General features: G+C 36.9%; 1 long non-coding RNA gene across 1 annotated transcript in view; it reads left to right on the top strand.

The window, feature by feature from the left end:
- Positions 1-23,476, top strand: part of LOC135845991 (uncharacterized) — a 47,317-nt gene extending 23,841 nt beyond the window's left edge. Inside the window, exon 5 of the long non-coding RNA XR_010558867.1 lies at positions 23,343-23,476. This is a non-coding gene — a long non-coding RNA (uncharacterized LOC135845991). The remainder of the gene's footprint in view (positions 1-23,342) is intronic.
- The last annotated feature ends 1,738 nt before the right edge of the window (positions 23,477-25,214 follow it).

Raw genomic sequence — 25,214 nt, 5'->3', positions numbered from 1 at the left:
TTTGATCTTTCGCTTGAACTTGACACAACATGATGTTTTTTCACTCATTTTTTTATGTTAACCATATCAGCATTAAATTTGGCGGCAATGGCCTCAAAATTTTATCAAATATTTTTACTTTGGCCTTTTATACTTTGTTTGTTACGATGTTTGTCGAAAATATGCACATTTTTACATTACCTGTAGGTACCTATATATTATGTACATCAGTACATCACCTTATTCGCAACATGAATTCACGATCGTACCCTTATAATCAATCGATTTGATAGATTATCAAAAATTATCGTTTCGTAAATATGGCGAATATGGCAATTAAATTACATCGTGCAGCACGTAGGACGGGCAGAAATAAAGAGGAAAGAGAGGAAGTAAAAAAATTGAAAACCGTCTGTGGTTGTAGGGTTAATTGGCTGGCGGCGATACGTGCGCACAAATAGACGGATACTTATGTACATTTTACATACTTTGTATGACTTTGACTTCGTCTGGTTCTCGCGTCTAATTGCCGATTACTCGTCGGCTGCTCTCGTCTGGTGGGTACATCTACCTATATGCTGCACCTATGCATTGCCCTGCGGTGACGGTTACTTAACTGTAATTTAGTTGCAATACGTCTGACTCTGAGAAGCATGAGCCAGACTACAGGAAATTTTCGTACCTCCTGCACCCGGCCATCCGTATATAAGATACTGCATTCGTTCAACAAAATGGCACGCTGACTGCTGACGTGAGAAGGGCGAACTGAACTGTGCAGACAATGTTGCAGACTATTCGCACTTGTCGTACGCGGATTCTCTTTGTGCAGCTTGCAATGTTCGTTTTTTTTTCAGGTTGAAGGTCAAACACGATACACATCACAAAACTGCGAGAGATGACGAGGGGGAGATACGAGAGAAAGAATTGATGGCACGAAGAGGATGGATGGAGGTGCCCAATAAATTGTTCCCGGAGCTACCTGCAGTACCTGCGACTGAGTTTATTTGCTACAATGTATCTGGTATCTACATAGAAGCCCTATATGATGAATGCTTCGATTACATTGCCAAAAATTATTTGCGCGTTGTTTAAACTCCTATATGACATGCCCTTGCCACTTGCCAGCCTTGCCCTTCTCTATTCGCAACATTGTTGTATTTAAACTGCAAGAGACCTGTCTTGGTGGATGTGGATGGCGAAGTACAGCGAGAGGCAATCTCGTGTAGGTAGACTTACCTATAGTGCAGTTGAAATTCGCGTAGGAAAAAATATTAAAGCATTTGTCATTTGTGATCAAAAATGGCTGAAAATCATCAGCATTGTGGTCGAACATAATCTGTTAGACGGCTTGATATTGAAAAATATTTGTTGAAAATGTAGAAAAATGGTGTTAAAATAATTGACAGTTTAATAGCCTACTGCAATTTTTCGAATATGAACTGCATTCCATGATATACTACCTAGTACAGAAGCACCAAGGTCATTTCACATATTTTAACTAGGTAGGAATAAGTACCCTTTGATATCAATAATGAATAAAGAACCCAAAAATAATATTTCAAACTCGGGAGGCATTCGCCAAATCCCATAGGAATGACACAGGGAAGCATTTAAAGGGAGATTCAGTTCCCCATTTTTCAAAATTTGGTCATCTGGTCATTCTTGAGATCCTAATCCAGTTACCTACTATTCGCAATTTCTGACAAACAAAAGTATTCTTTTCATGGCCAAGATACATTTGCACCATCATTGTATGTTGAGTAGGTATACTCGTACCTATATCGTGTGGATTTGGGTACATAGAACACCATAGTTGAAAAACACCACATACGAAGTTAATTGAACTTCACGCCTGTACGCCTGTATATTGTCGAAATACACACAATCGCTATTGAAAGCCTATTCCTTCCTCTACCCCTCTCATTGTCGCTCTTGTACACGTGGAAAGAAGAAAAACCGACTGTACGGTAGTTGAAGCGCTTGCATGAGACTTATCAATTACCTATGCCCTTATCAATAACGATGTGTTATTTGTATTTTTGTTACTCGTGTTTGTCTTTCTTTCTTTTTTTTTCTCTCTCATGCACACAGTACATGACATATACTTTGTTGCATTGGAAGAAAAAAAGATACATTAATTTTTAATCAGTGGTACACGAGCTATTTCACACGCGCCATCAGTATAGTATCGAAATTTGTCTTCAACACTAGGTTAGGTTAAATAAGTAGGTACTCGACTCGTATGTGCTAGAAGGCCACAGAATGATCTCAGCTTCGAAGTACAGGTACCTATTTAATACTAATAGTTGAACTCGTGTACATACTAATATGAATCATCATCATTTTTGTTCTTTTCATCGATCATTTAGTTATATTTACCTAATTATTGATCGAGTAAATAAATTAGGTATGTACTCGAAAACACTTATTTTAAAATAAATGATTTTACGTCTGGAATTTCACTATGTTATCTTATATGTACCTAATATCGAAGTTCATGGTATACGCGTGTATCTTATCCACGTATATGTGTACTTGAACTTGAAATTTGTCTCAGGCCTCTTTATATGAACTGAATGTGATAGTATATTTCTGTGTGAATAAGTTACTGTTATATAGATATTTTTGAATTGAAAGTTCAAAGTTGAACATACTAAATTAAATTTTCAATCTTGAGCTTTCACCTTCAATCTAAAGTTAGGATTTCAATTGTAGATCCTCCCTCAGGAGAGAGCATACCAGTTGTACGTCGAGCAAAATCATGACAAAATTTGGAATCAGAAGGTTCAAAAACATATATTCAGGCACTTCACTTTAAAATATTGAAAGTTGAAATTTTTGCATCCCTTTTCTCCCCCCCCCTCCCGGAGGGTCCCGGTTTTATTTAGGGCTAAAATGAGACCAAAATCGGATTCAGGAAGCTTAAAATTGTGGATAGATTTTCTTGGAAGATCATCTGGACCAGGTCTTTCAGCCGGATCCTGATTAAGCCTGAGCTTTATGCTGGGATCTTCCGCACTCTGAAGCATAGCTCTGGTCAGATTTGTCTGTATACAAAACGCGAGTCACTAACCAAAATTGTATTCAATCGGACCTGGTTTGGTCTGATCATGTCTGGACCGGGTTTTCAGCCTATTGACTCATGTGTCAGGCTTCCCAAAGTCGTCTGTCGGTCTATTTAGCCTTTTAAGGTCATTGATTGCTGTTCAATCCATACAGAGAATTTATAATTTGAGAGACTCTGCAGCTAATTATTGTAACAGAAAGCGCCAAGAACGATGGCTCAGGCGAATGGCATGGCAGGGAGTAGCAGGGATGGAAACCGAAGTGAAAAAAATATCGGTTATATTTTTAGCGATTATTTTTTTCAAAATTATTGATGATGGTTACGGTTAAGGGTCAAGGTTATGACCAAAAAAATTAAGGTTACAGTTAAAAATAAAGGTTACAGTTTTCTTTTATTTATCAAAAATTGCTTGCACTTTAACATCAAAAAAGTACGCCTAGGCCAAGAAAAACCAAAAAAACACAATTTCACAGACAAAAAATATGCATTTTTTGAGTTTGAAGGAAATTTTAGACAAATTGAGCTTTTTTCTTTTCAAAATCATATTAAATGTTTACTCAAAAAAATAACCGTTATGTCCTTAACCAAAACAAAAAAAAAATGAATTGGTTATGGTTATGGTTAAAAAATTTTAAATCAATAATTTTGGTTATGGTTACAGTTATGGTGACATTTTTGCCTCATTTTAGCAGTTAAAATTCATTTCGGTTAAAAATTTCAGTTACCATCCCTGGGGAGTAGTATCAATCGGAGGTGTATGAATGTCAAATCTTGGCTACACTGATGACACAATCCTCATCGCCTCAAGATTCGAAAAATATGATCAGTTTTCTGAAATGTCTGGAAGAGGTTAGCGCAAAATTGGCTTGCTGATAAATAAAGGAAGACAAAGATCATGATTGTGAATTGGCCTGAGAACAACTCACCCCCTATTGACAAAAGTATGCTTAAAAGCATGCGTAACAATGCGTGATTTTGGACTGGTGTAAAAGTGTGCATTATCACCTTAAGGCTATTCTCTACCCTCCTGTTATCAGTAAAATTTTGATGAAAACTATGAACTTTGGCCGGGGATTGTGGGAAAACTATTGGACGGATTTTCGTGGGGTTTGATTTATTTTATTCAGAAAACATTCAAAAGTGAGGGTATGTCGAGATATTTTTGATTTATGTCATTTTGTGGTTGTCATTGGGAATTGAATGGAGGTACTACTGATGCTCAGATCTCCGTTGGAAAAGCTAAATTAGAAAATATGGCTACATACCCTCGCTTTCAATGATAAAGTATAAGCATTGGTGAAAAAAAATTGAAAGAATTTTGAAAATTCACGGAGAAATCCCCGTCTGAAGTTTAGATGGGAGCGGGTCGCGGGACATAAGTACGACTAAATTCGTTCACTCGATTACACGCAATCTTATGAACGAACGATGAAAATAACGAACAAATCGGCTTCATATCTCGAACGTTTTCACTGGGGGTAGAGAATAGCCTTAAAAATATGCATCTTGGCATGCTAAACAGAAGCAATCTAGCAACCAAGTATTTTCTAAAATGCAACCAGTGAGTAAAAATTTTTCCAAGTCCAAAAATTGGCAACATTTATGCAAAAGTAACCTCTAGTCTGACAAGCTGCGAGGTGGCTGAGTGAGTTAAGTGGCCACACAATGCAGTAACCAAAAATTGATCATCGCACACAGAAATTTTTCAATTTTTTTTTTCATTTTTTTGAAAAAATGATCTATTGAGAATGTCTTAAAATTCACAATTAATTGGTAGATAGTATTGCATGTGAGTTATGAGCAATTTTTAATGCTAAAATTTCCACAATTTTTGTACATACTTTTAGTTTACTTTTAAGCATGCTATTCACTGGCTGAATAGCATGCGATTTTTTGAAAAAGTTCAAATTTACACATGCGTGTGATATGCAAAAAAGCATGCATTTCAGCATGTTGTACGCACAATTTTTGTCAATAGGGCCTAAAATGCAGGAAATTGGGCGAATCAAAGTGGTTAATCGATTCATGTACCTGGGATCCATTGTTGATAGTAAAGGAGGCAGTGAAGCCGAAATAAAACACAGAGCCCAAATTACACAAAGTGCTGTGTCTCACCTACCCTATTGACAAAATTATGCATAAAAACAGGCGTGTTGATGCGTAATGCGTGAATTTGGACTTTTTTCAAAAATAAACATGCGATTCGGCCTGCGAATAGCATGCATAAAAGCAACGTTCAAGCATGTATAATAAAAGAAAAATTGAAAAAATTTTCTGCCCTGAGTGGAAATCAAACCTGGGACCCGCGATTTCAATGTTTCCGCATCACCTAACCCGCTTGGCCACTTCACTGCTTGCGAAGAGTTGAGTTATTTCCGCATAAATGTGTGTGCGTTGTGAACTTATAAAATTTTTTAATTTTTCTTCCAAGTCCAAAAAGTGCAAACATTTATGGGGAATCCACTCTTTGCAAGCAGCGAAGTGGCCGAGTTGGTTACGTAATGCGGAAAAACAGAAACTGCGGGTCCCAGGTTCGATTCCCACTCAGGGCAAAAATTTTTTCAATTTTCATTTTATTTTATATGCTTTAACCATTGCTTTTACACATGATATTTGCAAGCTGAATTGCATGCTTTTTTTGAAAAAAGTCCAAATTCACACATGCTTGTGCTATGCATAAAAGCATGCGTTTTAGCATGCTATTGCATAATTTTTGTCAATAGGGTAAAGAAGATATTGTCAGATGCAGCAGTGAGCAAGACCCTAAAGATAAGGCTTGTAAACGCTCTGGTTTTCTCAGTTTTTCTCTATGTGTCAGAAACCCGGGCAGTATGTGAAGGAGACAGGAGGAAAATTGACACGCTCGAGATGTGGTGCTGGAGGAGAATGCTTAGGATCCCATAGATGGAGAAGAGGACTAATGTGTCCATCTTGGGAGAAATTGGTGTCCAGAAGAGGTTGTCAGTGCTAGTATGTACTTGGCCAAATCCTCAAATACTTCAGACATGTCACAACAGCAGATGCAATGGAGCCCCTATTCATTCAAGGCAAGGCGGAGGGAGCAAGAGGGTGTGGATGCTCTCCCACGTGATGAGCAGACTCCATCCAGAAGGCCATTGAACACAGCTTTCCAGCGTGCTTCAGGAGTGCCCAAAACAGAGACATATGGAGGGAGCTGGTGTATTGGGTCATGGAAACAGCGGCTGTGGCATCGTAGTCACAATACCCACTTAGGGGAGAAACGGCACCAAGAAGAAGAAGAAGAAGATTGTGTGTCTACACATCTGTAAGTGACCGACCACCTACCTATCTGGCTTCTCTAGGTTGTCTGTCTATTTGTCTAGCCCATTAGGTCATTGACTCATCTATCTAATTCTCAAGGTCGTCTGTCTTCCTGTCTAGCCTCTTAAGGTCATTAACCCACCTGTCTGGCTTTTTAAGGTCACTGACCCACCTGTCTAGTCTCTCATGGTTGTCTGGCTTCCCAAGGTCGTCTGTCTTCCTGTCTAGCCTCCTGAGAGCATTGACCCACCTGTCCTGCCTCTCATAGTTGTCTGCCTGTCTGTCATGCATCTAAAGGTGGGTATTCTTCTCATTTATAAAAATGTATTCTTTGATATTTAACGGGCTTGTAGTTGAGTGCACAACTTTTTTCAAAAAAAAAAAAAAAAATGACTTTAGTAATCACCAAAGTTCAATAAAGTGACTTGAGAAGTCACAAAACATGAACAAAACATTTTACAAGAGAAAAAAAATTACAGAAAAGTCAGGACATTTTGTTTAAAAAGCTAAGAAAATCACTTTTTGACAATTACTGGTAAAAACTGGTAATTTTTTCAAATTTTTGCCAAAAACGTGATTTTGCAACATTTTGGTATTAGACTTTTAGGAAATTTTTTACTTAAAAATGAAAAAAAAAATCAATTTTTGACTAGAAAGCAACATTTTAATAATTTTGGCAAAAAAGCGAGACTTTTAAGCAACTTTTGGAAGAATTAGGCTTTTCGGAATTTTTTGCACAAACTCGACAATTTTTAATAAATTTTGGCAAAAAAATGAAACTTTTCAGCAATGTTTAAAAAGTGAAACTTCTTGTAAATTTTTGACTTTTTTTTTGGTGAAAAGATTTTTTAGTAATTTAGTTTGGAAAAAACTCCAAATTTCAGCTGAATTTCTTCTAAAATAAAAAACCCGAAGCAAAAAAAATTTCGAGAAAAAATTGAAAACACCGAAATACCAATTTTAAAAACTTGGTTGGTATTTTGTGAATTGGTTTTACATTTTATCAACTTATCGGTATTGGTGAAAGATTTCTTAAATTTGTTCCAAAAATTACGCGGTTCTGCCGGTATTGGTTTTTCGATGTCAGAAGAATTCCAGTGAACCTTGACTTACAAAGAAATTCCACCGAAGTCATACAAGACCGAGACCAGTGACCACCGACCAGTTACTCGGTGTCAACAAAAAACACGTGTACGTTGATGTCGCATACCCACGAAAATACTGCATTGCTCTATTTACCTGCGTTGCAGCCTATGGCCATAGTGCATCGCCATCGTACTGTACTACACGTGTTCATACACCTAGACGCAATGCATAACGTAGAACATACACGTACGTAATGCGAGAAAAAAAATCACTATCTACGTATCACGTTTTAATACAATGTAAGCTGTTCAAATACCTAGTGTGTCATATGGACATACACATACGAGTACATGTACTCGTATAAGCAGGCGCCGGCGCCGGAATGCGTCATCGAATGCCGTGCACATGGTTATGGTCATTTAGCCGGAGTCGCGCCGGTGACGACTTACGAGTGTGAGACGCACGCGACGTATCAAGTCGAGGATGTGTCTGTTGTGTGCGGAGTGAGGAGGAAAAGCGTGATCGGCTGATCGCGGTCTCGCAGCAGTGATCTGGTGCTGGTCAGTGGTCACTTGGTCAGTCTTGATGCGCCAGTATGTTTGGTTCCACTTGCAATACTCGTACGCGGAAGTGGCATGGCATCCATAGGTAGAGGTACGAGATACGTGTAAACGTACGTATCTTGATTACGAACATATTATGTCTGCAAGCTCTGCAGCAAGCATTTGAAAATCTGCCAACCAATGCGTGGAAAAATGAAAAGAAAATTCGAGGTTTTCCTTCAGCTGCGATACCTACGTCAAGTTGTGTTGATAAAGTTGCCTATTTTGAATGAAAGAAAGGCGATACTGTTTGCAAAAATTATGAATTAAGTGGCCATCAGCGAAAAAGGACGTGGCAAAATTTCATACTTGTCAACTTCGAAATCCCAGCCGAAGGCTGATTTGCCCTTCTTAAGCCGTTATGCTCTTTCTAAAAATGGTCAATTTTTGAATTTCCAAAAATTTGTTAGAAATCAAAAAAGATGAAATTTTGATTATGGGGCTTCAAAGGCAACCATTTTCAAACCGAAGGCAGATTCTGCGAGTAATTCCCTTGTATTTATATTGGAGGAAGGGAAATCGTGATTTTTTTTTTGTTCTCAAAATCATCAGAATTTTCAAATACGTATTTTCTCATAAAATCTCAAAAAATCTCGAAATTTGTTTCGAAATATTATAGTGGTGAATATTTTTCTGGTGGTACCTACGAGTACCTATGATGCAGAATAATTGACCGAATAAGTGCCTAAATACTGTACCATGACATTACCTATAGAACTGGTTTCAATTACATACACGTACTAGTTTTAGAAAGTACTTTAGAAGTGAATTATTTGCACGCAAATATGCATTTATGTAGGCCTTCAAGACTCGTTTTCGGCGTTACTTTTATGCACCGAGTGTTTCATGCGGGCTAAAATTTCACCGAGGGGTGCGGGATGCGAGCAATAAATGCAACGACTGCCAACTACGACTACATATCTGCATTTAGGCTCAGAGTGCTTTGTTTTTTTTTGTCCAGTAACAAATAATAATCGTGTGTATTTTCGCCGCAGTGACCTAGACAAATTAGAAAGTTGAACTCGTATAGGTAATTGGTAAATGAAGTCAAATTTCAGTTAGTGAATAAGCTCAATATATAAGGGGGCGATGGATGATGAAGTGGCGAGTGATACGATTATACCGGATTATAAACACGTGGAACTCAATACCTATATAGTTTTTTAAGCTCGAATACCTGCTACGAAAAATATTTCAAAACGATTTCGAAGAAATTAAAATAATATGATTAATAACACTCATGATGGTATGCATCTTACTTCATCATCACGTTTCAATAGGTCAAAGGTTATCAGAAGACATGATCGAGCTTTACCTTAAATAAAAAATATAAAAAATGCAACCCTTTTTAGACGCAAGACTCTACGAACGTCAATCGATTGCGTAGGTAAATATATTCGCACCACAAGCCGCGAGGGAATATCGCGGATAATTCGATGAAAAAAAGGGATAAATTATGAGAGCATGGCACTCGTGCGCGATCGAGTTTATCCTGTTCTCGAATAGAAAACAAAATTCACGATAAATTACGTACCTACTTATGTACAGTATGTAGCTAGGTATGAACTATGATAATGCATTTTTATTTCAATACTTGCAACACCTTGGGAAATGAATCGCGTTAACTCCAAAGAACAACATAATTATTTATTATGTACCGACGACGGTAATATATAGCAAGGAACCTATCGTGTATGACGTCAATCATTAATTAAATTTGGAATCAAATTTCTGCACGGATTTAGTCAAATCGGGAAATTGCGAAGCACATTCCCATCTTCAAATGAGATGCGAGAGATGTCACGAACTCTCGTAGAATTAGCAGCCTAGAAATAAGCTCGAATAAAATTTTCAATTTAAAACAAAAAACAAAACAAGCAGAGTTTTGAGTTTTTCAACGTTTCATATTTAGTTGAAAAATGAAAGTTGAAGAATAATTGCACACACCCCTGATCCTCTGGAACAGCTCTTTTTCTCAAAGGGAACATACTGAGGAACATTTTAAAGCAAACTTGCCAAAAAAAAGTTGGCCTTAGGGCCATTCCACGTCAATTGGACCAAAAAGTGGTAGGTGGGTTCGGCGATTTTTTTGAAAATTTTCCTGTGAAAACACCTTCCGAAGGGATGACCAATGGCGCAAATCGCAGCCCTCTAGCCCATTTTCAACGGCAGCCAGGGGATGTCAAAGTTTTTAGTGAACCTAAAATATCATCCATTTCAGCAGTGGATTACTCGATAACCGCGATACCTACCAAAATGGAACTTTTCCCCATAGCTAGTGGTTTTGAAAAGCTTTTTGGTGATATCATAAAAATCAGTGTTGCAACTTTATTTCGTACAAAAAATTAGCTCAAAAAGTTTTTAAACGTAGTTTTTACATCGTTCCGACTCTCAAAAATTCTGAAAAAAATATATTATGGACAACTGTTCATGCTGAACAACATATTAAAAAATTGGGATGGTAACTTGTCGCAAAGTCGATTTAAAAAAATTTTAACTTCACGAAAAAATGTGATTTTTAGATTTAAAACATGAAAAAGAGTCTTGATTGGTAAAGTTGACACATTTGGCTCCTATTTTTACGTATCCGTTGAAAAAGTTGAAAACTCCCTTTCACTCAATAAAATAAACTCATCACAAAAAATCAAAATTCGAAAAAATTCAATTTTCAATTCCAAACATCAAAAAAAGTTTAAATTTATTCAGTTGTCTTATTTTGACCTCTTTCTGACGTATTTCATGAAAAAGTTGATAAAAATCACACTCACAGCAAAAAAATTAAAATTTGTTTATTTTTTGAATTTTTTCGAATTTTGATTTTTTTTGTGATGACTTAATTTCACCGAATGAAGGGGTTTTTTCAACTTTTTCAACGGATACGTAAAAATAGGGGCCAAATGGCTCAACTTTACCAATCAAAACTCTTTTTCATGTTTTAAATCAAAAAATAGCATTTTTTCGTAAAGTTAAGATTTTTTTAAATCGACTTTGCGACAAGTTACAATTCCAATTTTTCAATATGTTGTTCGGCATGAACAGTTGTCCATAATATATTTTTTTCAGAATTTTTGAGAGTCGGAACGATATGAAAACAACGTTTTGAAACTTTTTGAGCTAATTTTTTGTACGAAAAAAAATGGCAACACTGATTTTTATGATATCACCTAAAGCTCTTTAATACAAGTATGGAAATAGATTATACTCTTAAGAAAGTCATAGGATTTTACGTAAGTTTTACGTACTGCACAGTGCGCGAGCTCGCATCAAATCAGCTGTTCACGTACAACGTTGCACACCATTGGTTGCTCCACCCCCTGATGACACCAACCTGCCATGCGCAGTACGTAACACATACGTAAAATGCTATGACTTTCTTGAGAGCATAATCTATTTCCATACTTGTATTAAAGAGCTTTAATATCACCTAAAGCTCTTTAATACAAGTATGGAAATAGATTATGCTCTCAAGAAAGTCTTAGCATTTTACGTATGTATTACGTACTGCGCATGGCAGGTTGGTGTCGTCACGCGGTGGAGGTGGGTGGAGCAACCAATTGGGTGCAACGTTGTACGTGAACAGCTGATTTGATGCTTGCTCGCGCACTGCGCAGTACGTAAAACTTACATAAAATCCTATGACTTATGACTTTCTTAAGAGTATAATCTATTTCCATACTTGTATTAAAGAGCTTTAATATCACCAAAAAGCTTTTCAAAACCCCTAGCAATGGGGAAAAGTTCCTTTTTTGTAGGTATCGCGGTTATCGAGTAATCCACTGCTGAAATGGATGATATTTTAGGTTCACTGAAAACTTTGACATCCCCTGGCTGCCGTTGAAAATGGGCTAGAGGGCTGCGATTTGCGCCATTGGTCATCCCTTCGGAAGGTCTTTCCACAGGAAAATTTTCAAAAAAATCACCGAACTCACCTACCACTTTTTGGTCCAATTGACGTGGAATGACCCCTTACTGACAGAATGGCGACCATTTTGATTGATATTTATGTAGGTCAGCCGAAATCGCAAGTATTTCATTTCAACACAGGACTCGCACGAAATTTTTTTAACTGGAAAATATAGATTAAAAGAGCATGTAAATATTTATCACCAGCCAAAATTTCAGGTTCTAAAAAACATTTTTAGATTTTTGGTGAATTTTTGAAAATCAAATTTAAGCTAAAAATGAGGGAAAAATCGAAATTTCACCAAATGGACCAAGAAAGCTGGAATTTGGAATACACCCTATTTTTGACCTACAAATCGATTGGAAACGGTTTCAAACCGTTTTGAGCAGTTCTGGGACCTCCAGCATATTTTTGGGAACTTGAAAATTCCACAAAGTTTTGCCAAATGAAGTTGAAAATCCGAAATTTACGCTACCCCTCGTGAGTTTAAGTCATTTTGGAGCCTCCAGTGGCTTTTTGAAAATTCTTGGAGCCTTCAGTAAATTTTTCAGCCTCGAGATTTCAACAAAATTTCATCGAATGAAATTGGAAGGAATTCATTGTGCTCACTGCACAGTACGTGTGGAAATTTCATGTTTCAAAAATCTGATGGAGGGACTAAGAATTTTTAAAAAGTTGCTGGAGGCTCCAAAATGACTTGAACTCACATGCAGTCGCCTTAATAGCGTGTTGAAATTGGAGTCCAGGATGAATTTGGGATTTTCAACTCCGTTTGATAAAAATTTATAGAAATTTTGAGCATTGAAACTTCTACCGAAGGCTGCAGTAATTTCCAAAAAGTTGCTGGAGGCTCCAAAACGACTTGAAATCTACCTGTAGTCGACTTCATAGCGTATTGAAATTAGTTTACAAAATGAATTTTGGTTTTCCAATTGCATCTTGATGAATTTTGTGGAAATTTCATGTTTCAAAAATCTACTGGAGGCTCCAAAAATTTTCAAAAAGTTGCTGGAGACTCCAAAATAACTTAAATTCGCCAGCAGTCGACTTAATAGCGTTTTTTAAGTTGGAGTGCAGCGTGAATTTTAGATTTCCAACTTCATTCAATGACATTTTATGGAAAGAGCAAGTTCCAAAATCTGTCGAAAGCTCCAGAATTGCTCAAAGCGGTTTCAAACCGTTCCCAATCGATTTGGCAGGTCGAAAGTCTGCTTTATCAGTCTATTTGCTAAAATTTTGATTTTTTCTCATTTTTGGCTTAGGTAAACTTGATTTTCAAAAATTCTCCAAAAATTCGAAAAATGCCCTTGAGCACGTGAAATTTTGGTTTTTGATACTTTTTTTATGCTCTTTCCATCTATAGCTTTGTTCATTTCAAAAAATTTGTACGAGTCGTGTGTTGAAAAGCAAAATCTGCGATTTCGGGTGACCTTTTCAAAGAAAATGGTAGCCATTTTGTTGGTGAGACCAATTTTTTTGGTAAGTTTACTTTATTAGCCCCCCAAAATCCAAATTTCGCCATTTGCAGCTATTCTGGAGCCTCCAGCGCTATTTTTCAATTTCTCCAGAATGTTGAATTTGCTCCAGAAGGCGTGAATATGAAGTTGGGCAGCTAAAAATCGAGTTGTGTGTTATAGTCGATCTGTTTAACGAATTTATTCACATTTGAGCCGATTCTGGAATTTTTCATTTTCTCCAGAATCTTCAATTTGCTCCAGAAGGCGTGAATAAGAAGTTGGGCAGCTAAAAATCGAGTTGTGTGTTATTACTCGATCTGTTTAACGAGTTTATCAACATTTGAGTCGATTCTGGAGGGGACACCTCAAGAGTGGTTTTTTGACCAGGGTTTTTTCAAAATAATAATATCCAAAAATCAAAAATTTCTCGTTTGTGAGAAAATTTTTGAAATTTGCACGAATTGCTGTATTTTGTCATTAATTAACCACACGAGAGCGAATTTCGCCATTTCCAGCCTTTCTTGGGACTCCATTTAATTTTTGGATGTTTTTATTATGAAAAAAGCTGGTCAACAACCCACTCTTGAGGTATCCGCTCCAGAATCGGCTCAAATGTGAATAAATTCGTTAAACAGATCGACTACAACACACAACTCGATTTTTAGCTGCCCAACTTCATATTCACGCCTTCTGGAGCAAATTCAACATTCTGGAGAAATTGAAAAATAGCGCTGGAGGCTCCAGAATAGCTGCAAATGGCGAAATTTGGATTTTGGGGGGCTAATATCAGTTTTAGGACTTATGTTGAACATTTTTATTGATCAACTACGTACTTTTTTTAAAAAAGTATAAATCACCAAAATAGTCAATTTTGGATTTTCAAAAATTCGCCAAAAATCAAAAAATGAACTTGGGCAGATGAAAATTTGGATTTGGGGGTTTTAGAACATGCTCTTTCCAAAAACCGCGGTCCCGTTCAAATCGGAGGCGGACACCTCATGAGGTTCCCTTGTTAGGATGTCCCCCTTTGAAAAAAAAAGTTGTCCCAGAGAATCGGAGTGGAGGATGTAATCATTCCAATATTGTCATAAATGCTGGACTATTGTAAAAGGATTGAGAGAATATCCGCTTTTCAATTTCGAAAGTGGCTCTTTTCGAAGACCAACCATAGTTGCACCTAATTTTAAAATGAACAGGCTCGAATTTTGCGAGGGACCGTTTCATTTCAAGGTGGGAAATTTGGTCAACGTCCAAGATATGTTTTTTCCTTCGTATTTCACACGTGCCTGAGAATGAATAAACTGTAAACTGACCCAACAGAACAGATTGGTTATATCGTATATAGACATTTCGGATATTAAAAATCGTATAATTGTTTACGTCAATCGACTCTTAACGAGCCCATCGAGGTAAACAGAGACGAAGAATACAATTTAACTGAAATTGGGTCGAAGGCTGCGCCAAATCAAGAAACAGCCATGTAAACACGACAATTGCGCCCAGACTTTGCCTTCCCAAAAATTAAAGCTAATTGAAGGAAATTCCAATCGCATAAATAATTATGTCAGTAAGCCGCGTTTGCGATGGAGATGGAGACAAAAATACGATGAGTCGTGATACCATCGTGTTACCTTTGACAGTAAACTTTGTAATCAATTCGATCTTAAAATTTGAAGGGCATTAGTATACTTATAGATAGATGGGTCATTCTACGTATGTCAAATCAGCCTGCTTTTGGGTTCGAGAGTCCTGCTCCGATTCTATTCAGATTTTTTTGCGGGTTCCTCGCACAAGGGAAGAAAAAAAATCGCTATAATTGACTCCCAATGCCCTTGTGGCAGACGAGTTTGGATTCATTTTTATTAGCAGTTGGAACTGTTTGTCATAATGCCTAACTTTGGAGTCTATTTGCACGAGACTGCTGAAACTCGGGTTGCACAAAATTTCCTGATGTCTTCAATTCTAAATTTTCAGTGGTGTCATATTTTCTGAGCCCTTTCAAAATTATTATTTCTGCCAAATTTTTCGTTTGAACTCGTAAACCCATCCGAAAAATACAATTACAATGATCGAGCATCATGCGGAAAAATCAAAAAATAGAATGAAAACCTCGGCTTCAAGGCCATCTAACATTGTAAATCATCGCGATACAAGACTGAATCGCGTTGTGTTTACCTATTGGTCAGATAGAGCGATTACTGTGCGCGCTTTTGATGACCAGCAGACTGGCTTATCAAGGTAGGTACACTAATAATGTCTGGTCTGGCCGGCGTAGAATACTAATTTTAGAACGATACACTTAAAATGTGTTTCGTTCAACATTGTATAGTAAGCGTGTATGGTGTATTACATAATTTGTAACTACATCACGATCAACACCGCGTCACTCTGCCAACCATAATAATATTCTAAATTACAATACACGGCCATTTAAAAAAAGAAAGAAAGAAAGAAAAATACATTCACCAGTATACTATACGAGATGATAAACAAAGACAGAACCACGAAAGATCTAAATTTTTCAAACGTCGGAGCATCGTTAAGGGTATGATTTATGATTCGCGAATATCATCTCGTCGGTACTTTGGTAATATTTGGCGCTCGCCCCGCCATTTTCATCGTAGCCTATCGTATCTATACATACACGTGCGAGCGACGAAAACTTTTCAAGGATTGGTGCCGCGCCGAAATTTTTAATTTGTATCGAAACGAAACTGCCAGATACGCGAGTGAAATTTAAAAAATCAGCACACCCAGTAGGCTCGACGTTTCGTTGTTTTGTTTTAGGGGCATACACGTGTCTTATTGGGAATACGAGTATGTACCAGTTAAACCCACATCATCCAGGTCTACGCGTCTATATGGTAATGCAAATTGTACGCGAAAAAAAAAAAAAAAAAGGTGGAGTAACGGTAAACGAAGGTAGTCTGCATGTGTAATTGTGTATAACCTTCGAGTCGAAGGTACGATGTACTTGTACAATTGATTGGTGCATTCGCATCATCGCATCTTCGTGTGACCATCCGTTTTGTTAGATTAATTGATACCATGCGACGGATGCATTTTAGGGCACTCGGTACACTGCAAGAAGGTCATCAATCGTTCGAGTGCTTTGTCTGTGCATCTTGGAATGCGTTTTAGCCCTGCATAAATCCTCGCGCGTTTGTAGAATTATGCTCGCAGACGTGTCGACCCAATTTTTCTACGAGATAAAGAGGGAAAAAGTCAACGAATGGAATCATATCCTGAATTATTATAGAGAATGAAGATTTTTCCGGATGTTAAAATGGGATCTATACTTGGGGAAATTTTTTTTCGTTTTTTTCCGTTCTTATCCCCTAAAGTTGTTACTTCGGGTGAGAAAATCACACCATGAAATTTTCAGCCCCCTTCTCATTTTATAAAATATGAAAAAAATCTTAAGTATCAGACGAAAATCTTTAAAATTGTGAACTTTTTTGTTCTAACACTTTAGTCAAGTCCCTACTTAGGTAAAATCAACTTATATACCAATTTTAGCCCCCTATCTCTACCCAAGATTAAGCAGTGGATTTAGAGGTAGAGAGCTCATATTCATACCTATATACTTGTGAAAAAAATATTTCAGGACGCTCTAATATAGATATTGTCAAATTTTTCGAGTAAAACTTCTCCGATCAGGTTAGTAAAAATCTGTCGAGCTAGGGAGCACCCTCCCCCCTCCCCCAATCTATAAGAAATTCGAAAAATTGAAATTTTTACTTTTATTATTTTCTAAACCTTAGATTTGGTCCATATTCATTCAAAATAGGTACTGTTAAAATGAAGAGCTCTATTCCAAAGTGGGTTAAGTCATTTTTTCCTCTAAAAAATACGTTTAAAGTTTTTGATACTGAAATTTGTTCTGTTTCCAAAGGTTGGTGCACCTTTCCTTTCTTTGGACATAGAACAATTACTTGTAGAAAAATTTACTTTGAAAAATCGATGTCTTAACCCACTTTTGAAGTAAAAATCTCTGTAAAACGTGCGTTTTTTTAAAATGACTTGACCCACCTTGGAATAGAGCTCTTCAAATACTTTTGACCTCATCTCTATGTTTGAAAAGTGGAACTTGTCCCTTTCCTCAAAAAATAAAAACAGATTATTTTTACATTTTTTTTCTTCTTCCAAATTAAAATCCTCAGATTTGGTCGATCTGCATCAAAAAAGCACCCTTAAACGTTAAAATTTGTGAAATTTCAGTAAAATATAATTATTTTTTTGTGTTTTTAAAATTATTTTAGTGCTTTTTTAGTGTTTTTTTTTTCAGTATTTCCTGGTTGAAATTTCATAATTTTTTGGTGAATTGCTTCGGTTTTATGCTTTATTTGTCCAAACGCATGTTTTATACAATTGTTGCTTCATTTTGTCGAATTTACTATTTCGTCAGTTTTTGGTCATTTACAGTAATTTTAATGTTTTTCTATAATGGTTTTTATGTAATTTTGACATGTTTTAGGCACTTTTTGTATGCAATTTGTACAAAATTTTGCTATAATTTCCATCTTTTTTTTTATTGATTTTTAGCACAAAACAAAACAAAATGACAGAAAGGGCACTAAACAAAATGATACCACTTTTATAGAATGAAACGAAACGGGATAACGAAACAATTTGGTTCAAAGAGCATAACCAAAACGAAACGATACATTTACGTTTCGTGTCCAACAGCCCTGAAATCACCCAAACAGCCCCGAACACCTCCGAGGACTTGTGCACACCCCAAACTCACCCAAACTGCCCTGAACACCACCAAGCACTCGTTCACATCCCAAACTCGCCCAAAACTGCCCCGAACACTGCCGAGCACTAGTTCACATCCTGAACTCACCCAAACTGCCCCGAACACATTCGAAGACTTGTGCACACCCGAAACTCACCCAAACTGCCCCAAACACCTCCGAGCACTTGTGCACACCCCAAACTCACCCAAACTGCCCAGAACATCTCCGAGCACTCGTGCAGGTCCAACAGGCAGGAGGAGTAGAGGAAGACCGAAGAAAAGACTTGATGATACATCGGCGAGCAATTCTTCTACATTTTCCCAGACAGGCTGGATGATGATGTTTTTAACATTATTTCTTGCATTTGTGGCATAGTTATGCTGAAATCTGCAACCTCAGAAAAACAATAGCCCTAAACAAACCACAGGTGCCAATAACTTACTTAACATTAGTAACATAACAATAGCAGAAGGAGTTCAATCAACGTATGAAGATATGGCCAGGGTCTCTATAGTCAGCCAGAAACAAACCGGCCCAGAAGCTGAAGGCGCCACGGCGGCCAGTGTGTTGAAGTGTGCCCAAAAGCACACGGCTTTGCGTGTGGTGGCCGGAGAAAATCTGGAGGCCAAAGGGTGCTCCCCTCAGGGGAGGCGGGTTCCTGGTGGAAACTACACACCTCTGGGACCTTATGAAAATGGATTAACACTTGAAGATGTCAACCAACGTGCCTTATTTGTTAGAACAACTTTCAGACACACACATAAACTAAGGCTGGACAATCCTATTAGTCCACAATCAATCCTTGGTAAACACTTTACTGATATTGAAAACCAAAATGTGGCATGTAACATAGTTGACAAGGCAATGGACCAGTTGATCACTGATGGTGAACTGGGCCATCCCTACTCTCTGATATTTTCACATCACGTATACCAACCCACAATGCAGTACCTTGTACTAAGAGGGATAAAAGAGAGATTCTACCGCCCAGTTGGGCCAGCTGGTGTGGGTTGTCTACTGCCATACAGCGATTACCTTCAGATGGGCCAAATAACCCCAGCTGGGGTGGAGAAAATTCTCAAACAAGTTGAGAAGGAACTAGAAAAGAAAATCCAACACTCCAACTGGGGAAAGATAGAGACCAAATCAAATGGGATCTTCACCCTAGAGGAATTAGAGGACAATCTGTTTAGACAATACCCACAGTTTGCCTTGGCCCATTGTGTCAGCAGGGATCTCAGGATGTCCAAGGGCATTGCGCTCCTATTTAAACGAGCCTTCGGCAACCAGGACACTCTGAAGTTAAGGGGTGCTAAGGTTGGTGAAATAGTTGAGCTTAAAAAAGGTGGAAATTACATACCTACTCTACGCAATCACCAAAGAACACTACAATGATAAGCCATCAATCAAGGACTTTGTAACGACAATGAAAGCACTTGCTGCCAAATGTGACCAACTCAAGATCAAAAAGATAGCAGTACCAAGACTAGGGTGTGGTCTGGATAAACTGGAGTGGCCAACAGTGAAACAATCCATCAGCCCATTGATCAGTGTAAAACGAAATGAAATCATTATACTAAGCAATAAAGTTATTGATGATTTTTAGTATTGAGTTGAGTGTGTTCAAGTAAAGATGTATCAAATGAGAGAATATTTTTCTTAGTTTTTGTTGAATGTTCTGAGTAATAGGGGAAGAGGATATAGCTGAATGAAGTTTAGAACGGAAGAGGCTTTATGGAGATATGAGTCATAACCAGGGCTCGGATATTCTTTCTCTAAAAAACCCAAAATATGCGCTTAAATATTCCCTAAAAAATGCCAAAATATGCTCTAAAAAGTAAAAATACCTATTCCCTAACGATGTGGGCATTGTTTTACAGAAAAAATCAATTTCTATACAATTTTAGTAATATTGTTGAGTAATACTAAAAATTCACGAACAAAAATGCAAAACAGAGCATTTTAAAATCACGAAAAGGTAATTCTAATTCCATTATTGAAGGAATAAAAATGAACCAAAAAAAAATAAGTAGGTACGAGTGAGCTATTGCAAGTTTCACAAATTTTGCGGGGATAAAATGAAAAATAGCCAAATACTAATTTGATGCAAAAATTTGAAATTGACCAAAATATTCCCTAAAAACCACTAAAAAACCTAAAATATGCTCTAAAAATGCAAAATATTCCCTAAAAAATGCCAAAATATGCTTTAATATGCTTTTATGGTGAAATATGCCAAAATATGCTTCAACGAATTAGTCTCATTTTACTTGAAATTTCACGAATCGTGGAGATAATTGAAAAATTCCCTATCCCCTATGCATACAAAAAATATGCTCCAGCATTAAAATCCGAGCCCTGGTCATAACCATGGGAGATTGGGGTCAATTTTTGAGTCCATGGCAAGAGGGGGACAGTCAACAGTAACTATGTTTTATGCAAATTTTTGTTGAATTTTGCGACATTTCACTGAAGTTTCATCAATTTTTGATTACGTTTGGTGATTTAAGATCCTGTTTTGAGTGTTTTATACCATTTTAACTAGTTTTTAATACTTTTTCTTGCACTTGTGGCAATTTTACTGAAAATTTCATGATTTTTTTTGTTAAGTTTCAGTTCCTCTATTGCTTTATTGATGTTTCAAAGTCATTTTCAAAATGCTTCATGCAATTTTTTTCATTTTTGTCAAATTTTACAGAAATTTTATTACCTTACTGTTTGGTAATTTTTAGCAATTTTGAAGTTTGGAAAAATGTCATGTCATTTTAACACGTTTTAAACATTTTTTAATGCTTTTGTATCCGAATTTTTGATGAAATTTCAGCAGTTTACAGTGTTTTATTTATTAATGTTTTTACTCATGTTGAAAATAGGGTTCAAAGATATTTTTTAGCAATTTTTATCAAGTTTTTTCAAATTTTGCAACATTTTCATCAGTTTTTATATTTTGTCCAATTCTTCTGCAAATCCATTTTAATTTTAATTTTTTTTGTGTTCTGCAGTGATTTTAATGCTTTATTTGTGTTTGTTAAGACATTTACAAGATGTTTTTTGCTGTTGTCCTTACGTTTTGTCAATTTTACCTGAATTTTTTTCAGTCACCCAATAGGTACCTTTTTAGGGTGTCCAATTTCTGAAAAACTGAGAAAATTTTGGAAATTTCACCCTGGAAAAATCAGAGAAATGTCAAGAGTTGCTGGCCAGTTCGATCAGTGTTGATTGGTTGCAAAAGTTCTTCCGGTCAACTCTTGTGGCACTCACAAATTTGGTTTTCAGAAGGCTCAAGGCTCCTCCCAGTCGAGGAAATTTTTAATAAGTGTGTAAAGTTCTCCCAATAAAGGGCATACATCTTCAAGAGATGACGGTTTTGCCAAAAGAGCTTCTTCAACGAGCCACGTATTAACATTTGGCTGGGTTCAATCATAGGAAAGCATATAGAGAGTATCATCAATATTGGCAATTGGCATTCTCTCAGTTATGATGAGGCTCGAGGCGAGGCCGATAAAAAGTCATGTTTAATCGCAACCTGGCAGTAATTTTATTTTGCATTTTTATGCAGCAGTCACATGTACCTACTGGTTCTATGGTTGCATTAGGAACTAGTACTGGTCTTTTATACGAGCGAATCGAGCATAATTTTATCGCATTTTATAAAAATAATAATCCATTTTCTGTCTCATGTGAGAAAATTTGCAATTTGTAAATGCAAAATTCTACTATAGCTCGACCTACGAACACCAAGTTTATTGCATTTTCCTGGAAGGCGTGTTTAAATTCACAAAAAACCGGAATTTATTGAATTTTTTTCCCATTTGAGAGTGATTTTACAAAAGTGAATGATAATTAGCGATACCAAATGTGGTTATGGATACTCTTTGTATAGGTAATGGCATTCTAGCGCATGATAAGTTTCGTGTTTCACGTTCTCGCGCGAAGATCACCATCCAACCATCGCGGCTACATACAAATTAATTCGAGAGCCCTACAATGTATGTACTTAAATGACATAGCGTGATTCGTTGCTTGTTTGGTTCTATGGATTCCTCACCTACTCGCGATGTGATTAATATTCCCGAGCCAATTTGGCAATTTAACGTAGGAGGAAGTGGCGAAATTTCATTTCGTTTGGCCATATACCTATATACTCGTATGTATGTACTTAAGCCATGCGACATCTTTATGCTAATGTCGATCGTGGTTCGTGTTTAGCCTTTAGCTGGCCAGTGTCTATCGATCATATACGAGGTTCCATCTGGGGTCAAAAACAAAACACATCTACGAGTACCTACGAGTAGTTTTAGACCAAACCGGGCGCCGATTCCATTCACACGACAATGGCGATGGTGATTTTCGATTCGGTCATTCAAATGCGTGTGTAAGTTTGGACGAAATTCATGGTCTACGACCTGAGTCCACGTGTCTCGTAGGTCAATGCAAGGTCTCTACTCGTACTCATCCCTTCTCTCTAACCCAAGAGTGGTACCGCTTATCGTACTCGCAGGTATTTCCACGTGCGTACGAGTATACAGAGGTAGGTACTCAATAATACTCATACAGAGTTGTTCATGTTCTCGTTATCGTGGGTACCTTTCGTTATTATTTATCGAATGACAATGTACAATGTAGACTACATAAGCACGCCGACTCCTACCTTCATTAATCGAGTGCCACCGCCTCGTCCGCACAGCCCTTCTCTTATCGACGAGTATAATTATCGAGGATGTAAAATCTCGACTCGGATGAGTCCTCAGTTAGGTACCTATACGCAGGAGTACGACAGAAAAAACCGTGAAGAATGATAAGATTAGTAGAATTCTTCTACTTTCGAGTACCTATTCCCACTTCTCAGAATCTCACAATCTCACATACGCACGTGTATCTATATTTGGACGTGAATTTCAAAAAAAAAAATACGACATCGTCTAGATTGCTCGAATTCGGATTCACCTAAGAGGCATTTTATCGCTTTTGCTGAGTCATCGAAATTTATATGTACCTACCTAAGGAAAATAAAGATCATTACCTGTTGTTTTGTATTTTGAGTCATCGATATTGAAGCCAAAATAAGTTTCCCTTGTCACAATGTGATCGTTTCATTGACCTTTCATCTTCCAATATACCGTTACATTTAGGCATACCTATCTATAAAAATTCAAGAAATCATAAAATAGTTTTCAAATGGTATATCTTATAAATTTCTCTTTCAAATTTCGGCTGTTTCAGGTTCCCGAATCTCGAGGTACCTACGACCTATTATTGGCGCTTGATTTAATGAGCAGGAAGCTAACGTAAGCCAACCAACTTATATGAACAAGGTGAAATCCAATGATCAGATATCTAATCTACCTACTTCAAAAATACCGGTGAGTTTTTTCGATTGAATTTATTACAGGCACGTGCCTTTACTTATATTTTACATTTTAGTTACATCCATTTCATATGACCTAATTGGTATTACGAAATTTAATCGTAAGAAAATTAATCAGACAATTTTCCCAGCTGATATTGTTTCGAAGAAATTCTACGTGTGAGTTCATCATTGTACGTGAGATGAGAAGAGGTGTTGATCTCAATTGCCATTTCTGATAAATTTTCTATTCTAGTGCATGAAAAATTGTTAGAAAATTTGCATCATCTTGTAGGGGAGACATCTCAACTGGCAGACAAATTATCAAATCGAACAAAATGACATTAGAAAAGATTTCACCAGCTAAGATTTCAGGTGCTGAAGTGCATTTTTCGATTTTTGGCAAATTTCTTAAAATTCATTGTTGGGTCAAAAATGGGAAAAAATCAAAATTTTTCAAAATTGACTCAGAAAGCTAAAAAAGCCTTTCAGAATAACATAATAGTGAAATAGGCATTTTCTCCAGTTTTGACGAAACTCAACCAAAATGTTACTTAGGATGTAAAACCATCCCAAACATTTTTTTGAGTCGACCGCCCCTCCTCTCAACCCGAGAAATGATCGTTCTTCGAATGGGATGATCCCAAAATTTTCAAACTTTTACAAAAAATAGTAATTAGGTAAGCGCCCGAGTGAAATTTTTTTCAAAAAACTTGTCACATTGGAGTTTTTTTTTTGGAAGGGGGGCGTTGAAAATTTGTAAAAATTCGTGGAAAAAAAACGAGAGGAGCCCCTCTGCGAAATTTTTATAGAGATTTAGTTACAACTTGATATAACATAATTTTTTGCATAACTCAAAAATCGATGTGACATGCTCCAAAAATCAAAATCTTGCAAAAAACCGTGCATTTCGTCATTTTTACCGTGTTTGGACCTTCAAGGTCACAAATTTTGGAAAAAATGAAATTTAAAGAGACGCAACGTACTTAGGTAAAAATACACGAAAATAACAATTTTCCATTCTCGAGCCTCAAACGTATTAGTCCGGCATATGACAATAGGAGTAATTGCACCCCCCCCCCCGGCCGATCCTCCGGGACAACTTTTTTCTTAAATGGGACATCCTTAGGAACATTTTAAAGCAAACTTGTCCAAAAAAAAGTTGGCCTTACTTACAAAATGGCGGCCATTTTGATTGACAGGTCAGCTGAAATCGCAGATTTTGCGTTTCAACATAGGACTTGCACGAAATTTTTCAAACTTTACAAAGTTAAATCGAAAGATCATACAAAAATTCATCACCTGTCAAAATTTCAAGTGCTAAAGTGCGTTTTTCGATTTTTGAGGAATTTTTGAAAATCGAATTTAGGCCAAAAATGAGGGAAAAAATCAAAATTTTACCAAATATACAAAGAAAGCAGAAATTTGGGATGTACCCTATTTTCGACATGCCAAATCGATTGGAAACGGTTTCAACCCGCTTAGAGCAGTTCTGGAGCCTCCAGCAGATTTTTGAAAATCGAAATATGTCCAACAAAATTCCATCAAATTGGAGTTGTAAAGCTGAAATTTATTCTAAAAACTAATTTCAATACGCTACGAAGTACTGCAGGTGAATTTCAAGTCTTTTGGAGCCTCCGGCGACATTTTGAAAATTCCTAAAGCCTCCAGCAGATTTTTGATACTTGAAATTTCCCCAAAATTTCATCAAACTGAGATGGAAAGTCGAAATTCATTCTGCAAACTAA

Source organism: Planococcus citri, chromosome 4 (assembly GCF_950023065.1).
Source record: "Planococcus citri chromosome 4, ihPlaCitr1.1, whole genome shotgun sequence".
NCBI lineage: Eukaryota > Metazoa > Arthropoda > Insecta > Hemiptera > Pseudococcidae > Planococcus > Planococcus citri.
Note: the sequence above shows the minus strand (reverse complement) of the source record. Positions and strands in the feature narration are given on the sequence as shown.